Below are 17,525 nucleotides of genomic sequence, written 5' to 3'. Positions count from 1 at the left end.
GCATAAGCCATCATGCCCTGATAATTTTTTCTACTCCTGGTAGAGACAGGGGTCTCATTACATTGCCTAGGCTGGTCTCAAAATCCTGGGTTGAGGCGATCCTCCTGCCCTGGCCTCCCAAAGGGCTGTAATTACAGGCATGAGCCACCAGAAAATGTGGGTTTGAACACATTTTTGTATGGATTTTTTTTTTTTCCCTGAGCTACCTTTAACTGTACACAGGGATTAGAAACATAAACTTGGCTAACTTTACTTGAGCTCTCCAGCATCTTTTTCACATCCTTCAAAAAAACCAGTCTCACTCCAGGTTGAGTGTTCTTGCTCTCTCTCCTTCTCTCTCACATCCTGCATCATACTTGCAAGCTTGGAGCTGGAGGGACCTCAGAGATTGGTTCAACTCTTCCTCGTGTGTTTAGGGACCTGAGGCCCAGAATGGTTAAATACTATGCCAGAGGTCACACGGGGAGCAGAAGCAGCAGCTCCAAGATGAGATCACACATCTCCTGCCTACGGGTCCTTGTTTGTTTTCCTATCTTTTTAAATGGAAATTTTAATTTCTTGACAGTCAAAAATTCAAAATGTAGCAGAGAAAGACTCATAAGAGCTATAAAGTCATAATAATTAAGTTTACAGTAGCTTTTCAAGTACTATAATTTTATACCTGCTCACCCTTCCCACTCCCCATATATGAATTTCTACCTCATCATAAACTGCTTCCCTAAATTGTTTTCTGGGGACTGTCTAAAAAATGGAGAAATAAGCTTGTAATCTCTTCAGCTGAAAGGAGAAAAATTTTGCTACATAAAACTTAGAATTTCTGTCAAATTGAAAAGTGGCTTTCTAGATCTCCATAAGGCAATTTTATGTCAATTAATGCATCAGAAGATACTTAATGAGAGCCAGTGTTGTGCTTAGCACTATGTTAGGTAAACCCGAAGAGAAAGCAGAAAAATGCATATTTGTTCAGAAAGGAATTGGAAGGTAAAGAGGGAGGTGAATACTTGGACACTGGGATAGCAGTATGAGTCAACAGAGTATATGGGATGGGCAGTGGGTGACCAGCCTGACTGACCATGGCTCAGTGATGCCAGTAGTTGGAAATAATGTTGAATAGGTAGGTAGGTAAGCAGAGAGCTTGATGGTGAGAGCTCAGGGCACTTGAATTTGAACCCCAGTTGTGTAACTTTGAGCAAATCACTCAAATTCTCTGTGTCTCAGTTTCCTTGATACAGAAATGGGGATAATGATACTTCCCTTTCCCTATTGTTGAGGAGGTTTAATTAGATTTACAAGTTCTAAGCACAAGTAAAATTTAGGGCATTGCCTTTGTGCATTCCATCTACCTTAGTAAGCATTTTTATGCCCTTTGGTTTGGCTGAGAAGTGAAAGTGAACATGTTCCAACAATATTAACTATTATATTTTGGGTGAAGCCAGAAAATAAAGACTTGAAAGTAGTCTGTGGAGCTTAAACTTGAATAAGTAACAGAGAGCTGTTCCTAAGCAGAGTTGGATTTAGAGAATCTGGGCTTAGAAAGGATCTATTCAAACCTCAGAGTTCTTGGGTACGCTGCCTCTACTCTTTGCTAGTTGCTCAAACATCTCACCCCTGGGGAAAGAAACCACTTGGCTGCCTGAACTGGTGTGTGGACTGGTGACAAACAGTATGGAAGGCATTTGTCTGAAAAGAACAAAACAAAATTGAATTTCAGAGGATTAAAGTCAAATTGTTATGGTTCTTTCGCTTTGTGGTGAGTCTTCAAGGGTCCAATTCCAAGGTTAATAAGTAAAAACCTGGAGAACCAGGTTGGTAGATTGAATATTAACAAGTACCTCTTGGATAGTTACTGGAAAGTTACCAATAACATCTACAGTGATCCCTCCTCGGGTTCTCAATAGGCCTTCTTTAGAAACATCTTTGACTCAGGTAACATCCTAGCACCGGACAAGAGGGCACTGATTCATCGTTTTGGCATGCCAAGGGGACAGATAAGCAAAGAGAGCCAGAGAAGCTGCTTCCAATCGTCAAGGTGGAGAGACACCGGTCAAGTTTTGGGATCTGGCCATCAGTCAATAGTCCTCAGACCCTCTTAGTCTGCTTTCTCCAATTCAGATCATCTGGTCTTTGCATAATTACAATTTCTTCCCTGTGGAATTTGCCAATGATTCCTGGACAGTGACTCTAAAGGGAAAAGATCTAGCAAGTTACTTGCTATTTTCATTAAACTTAGCCAACCTCTCAAATAGGTAAACTATTTTTAAATCTTCAAGCAGCTGCAGATTATCATGGATGAATTCAGAAGTTTTTCTCTAAATCAGCTGTGCTTTTCAGATTCCAAACTCTCCTCCGTGCTTAATTTTTTGCAACCTCGGCTTCTGCTGTCATCTTTTAGGAACTTTAAATTAGTAGGAACAGTGACTCCACCAATACATGATGGTGACCAAGGTCAACCGCAGGCTTGGGGAAAATAAAAATTCCTAAACACATTCTGTTACTCCAAATGGGTAATTAATGATAAAGAAGGGCAAAGCATTTGCCAAACCTGATGCTAGAATTTATTTATCAGAAATATGCCACATGTTAGGTAATATACTCAATTAAGAGAAGCTACATGAAACGTACCCAGCAATGTACAAAGAACACAAAGTAAATATTAGAAAACAAAGTGATCTGTGCTTTACCTGTCATGTGGCCACACCATCTTAAAATGCATTCTTACATTTGCAGAAATAAACATTAAGAATTATTCTGAGACCACTCCTGATTCTGAGCAGAATTATAAAAATGACAAATCGGGTGAATAATTAGCAATAACATCTTTGTATTAAGACAGAAAGTTTTTGTGCTGTTGTAGAATAAGTTAAATAAAACCTAGCTATCCTTTCTGCCCTTCCGGATTCCCCTGGTGGGCCAGATGCCCGGAGCCCCCCCCAAATCTTAGGATGTGTCAGTCGAGTCCCTCAACCAGGGGTCTGGGCTTCTCTCTGGGTCTCCTTCTCTCTACTTGTCTTTTGCCCTTTCTTCCCTGCCCCCTTCCCATTTTTAAAAGGTTTTAAAGAACATCCCTGGGAGACAAAAATAGCTCCAGTAGTGAGAGGCCTACACACCGGGAATGCAACTGAGAGATGCGAGTCAGCAAGTACGAGCCGCGAACATGAGTGTCTGGCCCTGGGTGGATGCTCCTCGCTGTCTTGGTGCCGATCCTCTGCCTGGGACCGGTGGGTAGAAGGGAAAATGGTTTTTTAGGGTTGGGAGGTGGGTTGGGTAGGTTTGGGATTCCTAGTCGAAGGAATGAAAACCCCAGCTTTCGGGCTGAGGGGGCTCTTCCTTCCCCTCCCCCCACGTTTTTCAAATTTATTTTGCCCAGGCGGGGATTGGCGACGGTCAAAAGGGAGCAGTTGGCACTGAATGTCACCCTGAAGGTAAAATGAAAGACAAAAGATGAACGCATGCTTGCTTTCCGTTTGCAGCGGCTGCGGCAGGAGCAGCAGGATTTAAAGGGGAAAAAAAAAATCACACGCATATGCACACATATATACACACCCAGAGGCGTCAATTATGCAAACGCAATAATGCAATCAAATCATGACAGTGCTGGGATTTTTTTTTTTTTTAGAAAAATATAGATATTTATTTTTTAAAGGAGAGAGAAACGCATGCAAACAGAATCGTGCACATACCACGTAACCACCCGAGGAGAACCTGGCAGCCTCTCTCTTCTTCTGCCAAGTTATCATTGAGAAAACAGACAGGCATCATGACGTCCTGGGTCACAGGGAGTGCGGACCGACGCTACCAAGAGAAAAGGGAGGCGCCTGGGCGCTCCGGCTAGCCGCGGGCGCCCCTCTGCCCCTCGCAGCCCGGCTCGGTGAGTGCACAGCCGCTCGGGACGCGGACCCCGGGTGCCAGGCCGGCCCCGCGCCCGCGGGGGCAGAGCGGGGGGCCGTGCCCTTGCCACCGGCAGGCCGGCCAGCACCCCCTCGCCTGCCGAGGTCGCGGGAGCCCAGTTAAAGGAGGCGTGTGTAAGATGTGCAATGTTCCTGCATGGGGGTTTCGTAGACTTTCATAGCCAAAGAAACCGGCTTCGGCTTCTTTAAAATCCCCGACGACTCACCTGATTAACCTGCTGCAGTTCTGACCCTGCCAAGGTAACTGGTCCAAATCCTTATCATCAACATCTGGAGACAGACATTTGCATCTGGGGCATTCTTTATTTGCAGTTCTGGTTGAAATCTAGATTGCTACCCCCTTCCCCCTTCACTTGCTTAGAGTGTCTCGGAAAAAGAAAAAAAAAAAGCAACCCCTCCCTCAATAACACAACCATAAGTACTGCCCACCTCTTGTAGACTTGCCTTACCGTGACTGCAAAACTGTCAGCGTGTGTGCTGGAGACACAGATAAATTCTAATTGCAATTAGATTTGTTCTTTAAACACCCCTCCCATCCCCCTTCCTGGATAGAGACTTCAGTGCTTGGTAAAGTGGTGAAGAGTGAGGGCAGAGTTAGGGCGCTGGGACGGGAGGGGTTAGGGTGAGGGGATCTGGAGCAGGGGTCGTTGGGGAGAGGGTGGCGCCAGGAGTTGAGGACTGCTGTCATGGGCTGGAAAATCCTTCCGGTGATTGCTGCTGCTGTAGTCCTAGGTGTCTCCCTCCTGTCCTCTACGCTTCTTTCCCTCCCTTCTCTCTCCCCAACCCTTTCACCTTCCCAAGGGAGTCGCTGAAGTTGCACGGAGGTCACCCGGCCATCCTTTAACTCTTTTAAACCATCTACCTCATTCTACCCCTCAAGTCTGTTAGTACCTCTGCAGGATGGACCCCTGCACGCCTTGTTTGGTGATGGGAGAGTCTCAGAGACAGAAAGACACAGAGGGCAAAGCTCCCCTCCTCCCCTTCTCTTGCCTTCCTGCAACCTCTTCCTAGCTGCACCCCCTCCCCCTTTCAGAATCTTAATGAGCAATTCTGGAAGAGTCCGGAAGGGCCTGGAGAAACCCCTGCCTGCCTCATTGCTGTGGAATGATTATGTATGTGTTTATTTATTGTGCTTGCCTAGGTTATGTTGTGAATTGCCACATGGGTCTGCTTATGTTAGGGAAGCACATTTGCTGTGTTTGTGTTGTAGTACCAGAACCAGTGGCCATGCAATAAGACACAGACACACACAGAAAGCAAATGATTTCGCTAACACAAACCAGAGGGCAATGTTGAAAATAGCACCCTCTCTCTCCCTCTCTCTCTCTTTCTCTCTCTCTCTCTCTTAAAAAAAAAAAAAAAGAAAGAAATTCTCAGCATGTGGGTTCAGAGAAGCTGTCAGGTCCATATACCTCCTACTACTTTCAAAACACTCCTGCTTAATACTTTAAGTCAAGATCAGGAGACCTGCGGATGTTGTGAAGTGTGTTTCAGAGCAGCTGAATGACTTGGTCTAGTTTTGAAGAGAAACTCTCGTTTGTTTCTCACGCTGCCCAAAGACCAAATAGGGGAGTGTGTTTGGAAAATGCCCAAATTCAGAAGCACCAGGCGAGAGAAAAAGAGTCAGAAATGTCTTAGAGAAAAACAGGGAAAAAAATGGGATTGGGGAGTGGTTTCAGGGTTCTTTTTTTTTTTTCCTCCTGTCCAGCAGATTTGATGTTATCAAAATGAGTTAACCAACCTGAGAAACAGTTCTGTCATTGTGGAAAAGAGAGGGAAATTTGAACATTTCTCAAATCGGATCTGAGGAATACCTGACAGGAAGAAGAGACATGAAAACACTGATGGAGATGAAGTGACATTGATGGGGTTTCATCTCCTTCATATAGAAAAGGAATTAAGTATATAAGAAGGCAGGCCTAGATGATCTTTTAAGCCTACGTTTGTCTGTTATGCATGGCTTTGTTATTTTTACTAAAGCAATTCTCATAACTCTTTAAACTCGCTGTAAGTAGAATTAAACGTGTGTATATTGCGAATGGTATCATACAACACATAAAACTGTCCATTGACTGGGGTGATGAATGTAGATAGAAGATTGTTCCTTTTCTTTAATAAATCAAAATAGCATCGAAGTCCTCGTGCATGGTATATACTGAAACCTGCTGGTCTTCTTTACCGGGAATTGCCTGGGGAGCCAGGGGAGTTTGTGATGGGTGTTGCTTTAACAAAATTGAGCAGATCAATCAATTAGGTTTCCGTGTGTGCTCCTCAATTTATTCTGTACAATTTTTCCAGAAATTAAAAGGTTACCAAGAGAGTATCATGTTCCCATCTCCGACTGAGCACCACTTATTACTGCAACAGTATTTCAATATTAAGTGATCTTTAAGATATTTCATCTTTCATTTTGAGTTCTGAATGTGAATCAGCATGAGGATGGCAGTGAAGCAAGATAAGGTATAACTAACCCGCAGACAGCTGAAGGGCTCGGAGGAAAGTGTAGCTGGGAGGAATATCTGGGGCTGTTCTCAGTAACCTTGTTTACGGGGACATTTTGGTTGCAGCTTGAATTTTAGCAAGAGCCTGCCAGAGGTAACGGGCTTATGTTTGAAATGGATCCTAAGTGTCTCTTTTTTCTTTGACACAGACGTGTTATGCACCTTAGCTGAACACTCAAGACAAAACTTTTCTGATGCCCTATGACATTTTCTAATGCAGACAAACCCTTGGATGAGTGTGTCATAGGAAAGGGGCTTATTTATGAAGTTCTCCTTTTGTTTACAGATGTGTCAATATAAGTAGCTTTAGTCTTTTTTTTTTTTTTTTTTTAAATGTCTTATGTGCTTGATTCTGTTAGATGCAAAACAAATCATACCCAACAAGGTTAAAGTACGCCTTGCAGATTGACCCTGTGAAATTGGTTTCAATTAGACGTCGAAGGTCTCATTATCCTAGTAAAGAGGATTTTTGATATAATATAGAAATTCTGTATTTGTTTCAAAATTGTTGGAAAAATGTGGGAGTAGAAAGATTTTGAGGGAAATGCTACGTTAATGAAGAAAAACACTGTTGAGATACTTTTGAATAATAGATAGGATATGTAATGGTCAACCACAAGATAAAATTTTTACACAGTATTTTTATGGCTTTAAATTGGCTGCATTGTAAACTAAGCTTACTACTCTATTAAGTCATTATACTTTTCAATTATTTAACATTTCTGGCCAAGCTATCTTCTGTGGTCTTTTTCCGTACACATCAGAGATGATATGTACAGTAGTAGTGGCTTGTTGTTATTGCAAGGACTTTGTGATGAAGCCACCCTTAATTTAAACTTTTCAAAACAATATTATGAAGAATGCACAGAGGAAAAAGAATGTTATGGATATAATTTGAGCCCTATGAAATGGGGATAGCTACAATATTGAAATATGCCTAATACAATTTGAGTTATTCTCACTAAGAAACCTTGACAATATCTGCCTTCTAGGTACTGTGCTTTTGGTAATACTATATATCCATTTAAATGCAGATCTTCACATTTCTCCAGGGAGTAGTTGATGAATCTTTCAATTGAACCACTGGTATGAGAAAACCAATGGAAAATTTTTCCATGAACAATAGAGTCTGTTGTTTTGAAGCAATGATTATCAAGTTTCATAATATTGTGATTTTTAAAAATTCATTTAAAATATCTTTATAAAGTCAAAATAATGTACCAGGGCTTCTTGTGCAAAGGAAGAAGTTTTCTCTTGTCACTTTGTTGTCAGCTTGTTAAAGCTGTGAAATCTTACGGCTTTTGCAGTTCAGTTTTTAGGTTGGCACTGCCATCCCAGTAGAGTAAGTGGGCTTTAGGAATCAGAGCAAAGAATTACGAGTAAGTTATACGTGTTCTGAACCTCTCGTGCTAGCTGATGTGAGTGTGGTACTATAGGAGAGTTTAAAGATCTTTCTTGGCCAGATGTGGTGGCTCACACCTGTAATCCCAGCACTTTGGGAGAGTAAGGCCGGTGGTATACGAGGTCAGATTGAGACCATCCTGGCCAACATGGTGAAACACCGTCTCTGCTAAAAATACAAAAATTAGCTGGATGTGTTGGCGCGTGCCTGTAATCCCAGTTACAGGCACATGCAGGCTCCTGCAGTAGAATGGCCTTTACCCCAGAAGGTGGAAGACGCAGCCTGGTGACAGGCTACTCCAGCCTGGTGACAGAGCGACATTCCATCCCCTCCTCCCAAAAAAATCTTTGTCAGGGACAATCTTTAGATAATTTTGAACCTAATTTATAATACAGTTTTGTATTAGAATTGGTGGTGGTGGCCAAAAAGGAGAGCCAGAGCCCACGGGGCCTCCTTTTAAGAGATGATTGCAGAAAGTAATACAGCCTTTGAAATAGAAGGTCAATACACACAGCCTTATGGTTCGGAGAACTGGAAAAATTCTTGCAAGTGTTAAAGAAAAAATTCTTGGTAGTATATTCCTGATAAAAATTACTGTGAAATTATTGCAACTCTTTATGTCTATCACATAGAGAAGGAAGTTCTCTTCTTCTTGGAGATTAGATACCATTCCTTTACTCATCCTTGATTCACAGCCCATTGGGAAAGGCCACTCTCTCCTTAGCTTGCTCTCGCCACTGTACTGGGGATAAACCTCATCTCCCATTCCTGTTGGACATGTATACCATATACAGATGTTTACTAGCATATTTATAATATTAGGCTTGATAGTACCTATAGTTGTGAAGAATAATCATTTATAGTTTTAAATTAGGCCTTTATTTATATTTCTATTATAAAGGACACTTTGTTCATTTAAACAAGGTAATGATCATAGTTATCACACAGAAAAGGTTGAATGTGTTTGGAACCCCTGTGGTAAAATGCAAGGCAAGGTATTTTATTTACTTATATGACTGTTTCTGATGGTGTATCTGCTAAAATAAATAACCTGGATATTTAAAGGATGGTAACAAATGAATTTGCTCATTTTACTTTCCCTATACAAGCAGATTATTTTTTAGCTTGGAAAATATGCATACCTGACAGCGATTGTTTACTGGTGTGAAGATTTAAATTCAGGTTGCCAACATTATGTGAAGTATAGCAAAACTTTTACCTTCCTATTCTGATAGATACTAATGGGATGGGATAAACAGTGTTTCCAGATATCTGTGTTACAGCATGGCCCATTTAAATTTGGTCTCATTCTAAGATATATTAGGTTAATAAGTCTGATTTTATGACCAATATAATTTATATTCACAAATACCTATTTTTATTAACACAGTTATAGGTTGTAAGCAAATTTCCATATATGTTAAATACTAACAATAAGAATAACTAACATTTGTATAGTGAGTTACAGTTTATAACCATACATTATCTACAAGCTGTTCTTTAGAAGAATATTTATTGCACTTTCTTCCTTAAGAAGGCAATCGGTTTTTACATTGTAAACATTATTTGAAAATAGATCCTTTTGTCAGAGTTCCCTCCCTTCCTTCCTCTTTCTTTCCTGTTTCTTGCTTTTTTAAAATCCATTCTTCCTTTTTTCTTCTTTCTTCCTTTAATGGGGAAAAAACCCTAATGACTGTTTTTGGTGGAGCATGTATAATTGCTTATCATACATTTCTATGAAAGAAGTAGACGTGGCAAGCAATCCCACATGATTTTTGGAATATATCTTCTGCTCACCAGTGTTCTTGAGGAAAATGTAAGGTTGCAGAAATCATTTCATGCCCTGTATGTTTTCAAACATAAATCAGGAAAATTGTTAGCGAGTTATAGCTTTTCTTAGAGACTGTAGCTATAGTACTATAGTAAACACGGGCTATATATTTCTCCAAGTTATTATGTGTGGAGAGAAATCTGAAGTTGGCTATTTAGATGAACAGTTTAATTCAGTTATTAGAAATTCATTTTCTGTTTAGTATGAACATTTATTTTCCTAAGGTTGCAGAATTGGGATATAATACTTGATAACCTTTTGGCCCAATCACCTTTAAAGTTAGAACTGTGTTCTTTGTAGCTAATGTGCATACTAGTGGATGTCAGTCCTCAGCTAAAGGTCACTCAAAATGCTGCTAAGCTGGGTTTGTAGTATGAGCTAGTTACCCATTTCATCAGAGGGCAGTAGTGAACCTTTGTTTCTTCATTTCTAAAATGAAGGGGTTTGACTCAATGGTCTCCAACTTCCTTCACCCATGTGTTTCTGAGTTTAGTGAATGAGTGATAATGAATCAGTCAATTAATCATATGACAATTATTTCCATTCTATAAACTGATTATTTTCTTAATTGTGGTCTTATGCCATGACTAGAAATATTAGTATATAGAGTAGTAAATAGAGCTCAGTATCTGTGGTTTGGAATGAAAGCCTCATGAAATTTAGTCTGGTTTGCATTAAATTTTTTTCATTGTAAATTAATTATTAGATATTTAAAACACCTTTTTTTTTTTTTTGGTCCTACAGAAAATAGTCTTATGCTGATTACTTTCCTAGACTAGACCGTAAAAGCCAATTGTTACTTATTGGAGTGAAATAGTGTATTATCAGTGATGAATAAAATGTAAAGAACATTTTATTATGATACAAGTGATAAACATAACACAAAGGCAGTAAAACAGAATGATAGTTTATCATTTATCTAGACTTGGGATGATCGATGTTTAAAGAGAATGGACATATAAGAGGAAGTTTAAAAGAGACAGAAACAATTCCAGAGTATCTGAAAGGGATTCTTAGAAACTTTCAGGACTTTTTGAGACTGGTTGCAAAGTATATGGCTTTTCTTTGCCTGATATACTGAAATATTATCAGTACTTCTAAGTTTATCACTTGTGATAAGATGTGGCTTTTGACACCTAAATTCATTGAACAGTGGGAGTGAGGAAAAATAGAGATAGAAAAAAGCTATTCTCTGAAGTAGTTGGCCAAGATGTGAGAGAATAAAAAATGGAAGCAATTGCATATAGAAGAGGGTGAGGTGTGTGGTGGGGGCAGATGGGTATGTGGAGGGGCGAATAAGGACAGGGAATAGCTTTGTCTGTATTTATCTGAGCTGCAGGATGTGATGCCAAAAGGAAAAAGAGGTAAACTAGTGTGTGCACATATCCCCTGGAGGGAAAGGACAGTGTGTTATGAGAAAAGACTTTGGAATTAGAGCTCTCATTTCAAAATCTCTACTGGATCACTTATTGCCTAAATGATTTTGAGAAATTATTTAATTCTTTGAACCTTTATAAAACTGTGAATAATAGAAGTGTCTGCTTCTCAAGATAGATGTAAGAGTTGAGTCAGACACTTGGGTATAAAAGTGCTTGTCGACTGTAAAGTTACTTGATTTTAGGTGGTGAAGAAGAGTCATTGGGTCCACCAGTTCTCTGTGCTGACCAGATCTGGCCATGCTGACGTGAATTTGTTGAGCTCCAGAGTGGTCTTTGGTTGGTACATTTCTTGTCCACTGTGGAACAAGCACTGTGGTTGGTGCTTTACATATTACTTCAGGGAGGAAGCAGGAAGTAGTTGCAGGGCAGCTGGACATCAAGATGGTAGCAAGCCTAATAATTCTAACATATGCAGTGCCAGTACTTGAGCATATTTACTTTCCCTTACATATGGCCACAGATTGTCTAAACAAACAAGTGACTGACTTTGGAAGCAAAAACAATATATTCAGTTATTGTGTTCTTTATCTCAAATATCGCCTGTCATTTGCACTTTTGCCATGACATTGCTATTAATCTAAATTTCCTGGATTTTCATTAAGGCTGAAGTAATCATTGTTTGGCAGTAAAGATTTATAAATAGTATTACAAATTCTATTTTTAAAGATGCCCAGGGTATAATATTAGAACTAAGGCACATAATAAGTGCTGGGTGCAGTGGCTCACACCTGTAATCCCAGCTACTTGGGAGGCTGAGGCTTGATGATCGTTTGAGGCCTGGAGTTGGGATCTGCCTGGGCAACATAGCAAGGCCCCAACTCCAAAAAATACCAACCAACCAAACAAAAAGCACTAATTTCTATAATACATTAGTTGAAATCTAAGTTCTAGATACTATACAGATCCCTTTTAATAATATTTTTATGTGTGATTCACTGATAAATGTCTAATTAATTCTTCCATCAGAAATGGGCTACATTTTAATGCGTAAAATGAAGTAGATCAACAATTATTTAAGAAATTCGAGCTGTTTGTACAAATATATATGTATAAAAATCAGACTCTACCCAAGATTGCTGTATTTACAAGATAATGATCAACAGAACTCTTCAGTGTGTGAACTGTTAAACCTAGAAACTGGAGTGGACCCAGAAATCAAGAGATGTCTCGGGGTCAGGCTTGAATTAAAAAGTAAATATTTAATCACTCTTACCAAAATTCATTAGGGTTTCAATGTACAGGATACGTGCTAAACAAACAAAACAATCTTCAGAGAGTTTAATTATGAGTCAGTGTTAAGAACTTTGACATGCATATAATTATTTGGAAGTAATGACATAGACAGCATGAGCACTTGAAGGCCACATATAACCGCCAAACCATCCTTTATTGAAGGGTTCCAGATTTCTGTGAGGGTGATTTTGGGTAGTAAAATTGACCCAACTTGAGTTTTTTTTCAATTTAGAAAAATTTATTGAACAGATAATATCTTTAGCATCATACTAGGTCTGTTTGAGAATAAAAAGTAATTTTAAGATACATTGCTTCTCTTTAAGGGATTTATGCTACCTGCAGGGAAGTGCATTATTTATCTATGTGACACTGTGAAAATAACAAGTATAATATCAAATAATGCAAAATACGAATCCAATGTGGTCAATTCATATATATACCTTAAAGAGTACTTGACAGAATCAGAGAGCTTGGATTGGTGTTTAGGCTGCAATTTACTAGCTGTGTGACCCTCACCTCTTCAAGCCAAAATTTTCCTATTTGTAAAGTGGGTGTAGCTTCATCTGTCTCCTAGGACTGTTGGAAGGATCAAATGAGACAGAGCATTTAAAGTGTGTTAATGCCTTATGACAGGGACTGCACAAATTCTGGGAGGGAAGGAGGAAATACGTAACACTTGTGGAACTGCACTTGAGGGTAGAGACCGTGTCTTAATTGACTTTGTGCCCCCAGCGTCTGGCACTGTGCCTGGCTCTGAGAGGAGGCTCAGTAAATGTTTGTAAACGCATGCATGCCAGGCACTGTGGTAAGCCCTTGACGTGTTATTCTTTAAAACTTCACAAAAAGTTTTGTATAGTAGATATATTGTCTCCATTTCACAGATGAGGAAACAGAAGTTCAGAGATTTTTAAGCAACCTCCAACCTCATGTAGGTAGAATGTGGTAGACATAGGAAGTTAACTTGGCACAAGAGTCCACACTCTATTCGTTACATGATGTGGACTCTCAGATGTAAGGGATTTGTCATTATTCCTGAACAATAGTGTCACCAAAATGAAAAGCAAAGACCTTGGATAATTCACCAGATGCCCAGGCAGTTCCTGGGCCGGCTTTCAGATAAGTAGGGGAACATTCTCCTGAGCTGCCTGACACATTTAACGTGGCCTTTTGTTAAACTGTCAGTTCTGACTTCTACCCTTTGAAGTAAAAAGCACAATAGTGAAAAATACCATATAATATACCATAACCTGGACTTGTCATAGGGACAGAATAGAAAGGAAGGGCAGTGAGGAACTCGCAGTTAATGAAGTGGTTAACCAATGACTTGGATTAAGTTTGTTACTGTCACTACCAGCTGCCCCTATCTTCTGTCTCTGTCTCTGTCTCTTACTCTATCTTAACTTTCACTGCTAGAGTTGGCGAGGTCTAGAATTTTCACTCTCTTCCATGTTAAGGATGATACTGAACAGTGGAAAATGTCATGTTCTTCATTGCTTGTCTGTTCCTAGCATCCCTATAGCCTCACTGCAATAGTTGGTTCTGTTGGCGTGAAGTTTTGCAGCCATCCCCAGTTTCTCATGAACAATACTAAAATGGCCCCTGGCAACGCGGTAGTGTTAAAATTCCAGCCTCTGCATCAGGAGACAGAATGCAGAAGTTGATACCAGACTACCCGATCTTACATGATTTTGTCCTCAGTTTATTTCTGAGGAACAACAGAGGAGCCTTAGATACAAAGGTTTCTGTAAGAAGCAGAGGGAAATACATTTTTAAAAAACCCTGATTCATGTTAAAGCTTCTGTTAAAATATAGTACACAGTAGGTCAGGACAGCAGAGACAGGAACTACGTAGAAGTCCCGAGAATACCTTACGCTGTGTCAGAATCCAGCCGGTTACAGTGTGTGGTTTCCCGGGGACTGCGCTAACATACCTGAGATGAAACCTGGTGGGGAGATACTTTCCACATTCCTTTCTGACCTGTGGTGAGTCTGCTGGGGTGAATTGTGTGAAGTTGTCAAAGGTTGCTCAGCTCTCCAGCACTTGGCACCGGCTCCGCTGAAATGTGATGCCATTGGTTTTCAGTAAAGGTTCCTTTCTGCAGGGCTGCAAACACAGATCAGCTGCTACTGTGTATACACAACCAGAGAGCAAATCAACCAGCACATTTAAAGCAGCCTTTTTAACCCTGAGACTTTCCAAGATCTCCTCTTCACACAGGAAGTTTCCTTCTCTGTTGTCAGATTTAGCACTGTGCTCTTGTCATCAGATCCGAGCTAGGCTCCCTGCTGCACAGTAGAGAGGCTTCCTTAAGACATTTGTCCTTGAAACTGCACCAAACTCTTGGAAGAACCCAGAACGTGTAAGTATGTATGATTTAGGCAGCAATAGCACACGGCAAAGCTGCAATCAACCATTATACAATATCCGATTAGCAGTGCAGGAGGGATTTTTCCGACGTTATGTTACATTCATTTTCAATTCGTTCTGAGGAAACAAATCAATTCTAGCTTCTGATACAGTGACTTTGCAGTAGATGGGGTTGTAATATGTTAGCTTTAACTATTTGCTGTTCTCATTTAGCATTTAGATGTGACTTGTGGGACAATTACTGTAGGCATTAAACTATAAAACTTCTAAATTTTTATTAGGAATTGTAATTGTTGGTCATGTCCATCTGGAGAAACAAGTTAGCTTTGGGGAATGTTTTTAAAGAATTAAGCACATAAATTCATAGACAATAGAAAGAATTTGTGCTTTTCTTGCTCTCAATGAAACATATTAGTTTGCATTTTTAATTTACTCATAAAGAGCATTCCAGTCAGGTTTTGTCTTAATTGAATCCTACCCAGTGCTGTCTGTTTGGTGTTTTACTGTCTTGTATGTATCTGTTTAAGTTACTTTGCTAGGATTGCAGTCTGGTTAAACCACTATTTAGCCACTACTTAGTTTCTAAGAACATTCAGCTCAGATAAATGTTCACAGAAATTTTGGAAAGTGGTGGATTTGTTTTCAAGGGTGGTCGTATTACCCTTGAAAGCTTTTTAGATGCACAACGTGAATGGCTGTCAGATGGAGACCACAGACTGAACATTCTCAGGCTCTAAGTCAAATCTTGGCTTGTCCAGTTTTGTAACTCCAATTAACTCCAACCAATAAAAGCCCGTGCCCCCTTCCTATCAATTTTTAATATGCAACAATACTTATGTTTATAAGATTAATTTCTCTCAGATTAGTCTGATTGATAGCTGGATTGTGGTTTCTTAAGAGCTTGCTCCCTGAAACCCACATCAGAGCTGCATTCCATTTAACTAGTGAATGTAAAAACGGGTAACCATGGATTCAGCCACCACTAACTGCCAGTGCAATGACTTGTTGTAAACAATACAAATGAGCCAGGAGAGCAGAGGCAACCAGACATGAAATGATTTTAATAGAAATTACGGTAAAAGGTCATGTGATTTGGTATCAGCTTCTGTTCAGTTTTAAAGGGAAAGTCTTTCTTTTCTCCCCCTTCTTCCCCACTTGCCTATTTCCAACCAACCCAAGTGGCTATCTCACAAACTTGGCAGGTCCCACTCTGTGCTTCCATGGAGAAGGGCGGCCAGTGTGATTTTGGGCAAAGTGTGGTGACTTGTGGATTTTCACTGGTGAGTACCTTTATTTTAGAAACAAAAAGGAAGCCTGTATTTCAGGACTTCCTTTATGGAAGGTCATGCTAATTGCGTACTAGAAGTTCTCAAATCTTGACTTAAGAGGAATAGGTCATTTCGTTCCTCAGCTTTTAAACGGTACAACTGTCTTTTCTCTCTCACCCTGAGCCTCTAGATTAATTCATAAACTCGGTCTTTCTGAAAACTGTTATTTGCTTTAGAAACAACTTCTGCAATATGGTAATAAGCATATGCAGATACCGTGAGAAGTGCTGTGTCCTAACCTCAGGGTTTTCCTCCATCCACCCAGATATTTTTTGAGTTCTACAAGGACCAGATATTACAATAATATTTGCATTTCTCTGGTAGAGGTGGTTTTGGTATGTGAAAATGATTATATGCTTAAATTAGCATTCAACCAAGAAAAATGAGCAAATTATACCTGTGTTAAGTGCTAACCTCGTGGCTTGTTTGGTGTGCTGTTACCTGCTATGGTTATTTCAAAAAATAAATGAAGGAAGTCTAGTAGCCAAAGTTGCGGGGGAAAGGGGATGCTTTATCCAGATTTGGAGGGTGGATCTAGCTAGTACACAGCATGCAGGAATGAAGATGCTCAGAGTCACAGTCTCAAGCAAGCCACAGGCACTTTAAGCAAAGGACTCTGTCTAGGTGTGCTGAGCCTCAAGGTGAAACAGACCTGAACTGGTTTCTTGAGCCATACCTCCTTCCATACACAGATGGTATAAATAATTGTGTCATGCCAGAACAAAAGTTAATGTCTCTTTTAACTCCTTTTTAACATATAGATTCTCCTGAATAGATGCATCATTGTACATATACAGGTGTCATACTGAATGATAGAATTTCAGGTGTGCATTTTTGTATTACTACCTCTGCTGTGATAGAACCAATCAGAACATGAAAAAAGCATGAGGGTTATAATTTAGAAGCTCAATAAAATGTAGAAGCATCAGCCCCCTCTACATGCACTCCAGGTTTTATCTGGCAAACTCTTGTTTAGAGCTATAAGTGCTAAGTGTTAACATAGTACTTATATTTAAGGTTTTTTTGTAGATCAATCTTTTTAAGATGTTGGAGAGCCTTATTGCATGCTTAGACTGAAAAATTCTCCAGACTATCATGATTAATGCTGTGGTCTCATGGTGTGTTTTCTATTTGAATACAGCTATGTTTATCAAAAAGATAGAAAAGAATAAACTCTAGTAATTAATCTTGTGGGAGGAGGAAGGAACAAATTGAAGCAAGTGTGGAAACACCAAGTGTAAGTTAATTTTGGGGTAAAATATAATAAAAATATGCTGTTTTTACTTTTCCTCACCTTGATTCTCCAAGCTGAAATAAAGGACTAAAAGTGTTAGGTACAAGGTGATTATGAAACAAAATATTTAGGGTCAGACATGGGTTGGTGTTTTGCTCTGGACCTAACAATGTTTAAGATTTTAGGCAAAGTGGCTTCAGCTGTCTGACCTTCCGCGTTCTCATCTGTAGAGTGAGGGTAATAATGTATACCAATGTTGGTTGAAAGAGTTACACGAGATA

At 39.8% G+C, this 17,525-nt stretch overlaps 1 protein-coding gene across 6 annotated transcripts in view; it reads left to right on the top strand.

Moving 5' to 3' along the window:
* Positions 1-3,545: 3,545 nt before the first annotated feature.
* ESRRG (estrogen related receptor gamma) overlaps positions 3,546-17,525 on the top strand; it is a 580,561-nt gene continuing 566,581 nt past the window's right edge. For 2 of the 6 annotated variants that reach the window (XM_017526299.2, XM_017526296.2), the window contains exon 1: positions 3,901-4,148. The gene's annotated coding sequence lies outside the window, so the exon portion shown is untranslated. Of the gene's footprint in view, positions 4,149-14,454; positions 14,675-15,847; positions 15,963-17,525 lie in introns of those variants that run through there. The other 4 variants (XM_037737699.1, XM_037737697.1, XM_037737701.1 and 1 more) reach the window with 4 other exon arrangements.

This window comes from Cebus imitator, unplaced genomic scaffold (assembly GCF_001604975.1).
Source record: "Cebus imitator isolate Cc_AM_T3 unplaced genomic scaffold, Cebus_imitator-1.0 Scaffold42, whole genome shotgun sequence".
In the NCBI taxonomy this organism is placed as follows: Eukaryota; Metazoa; Chordata; class Mammalia; order Primates; family Cebidae; genus Cebus; species Cebus imitator.
Note: the sequence above shows the minus strand (reverse complement) of the source record. Positions and strands in the feature narration are given on the sequence as shown.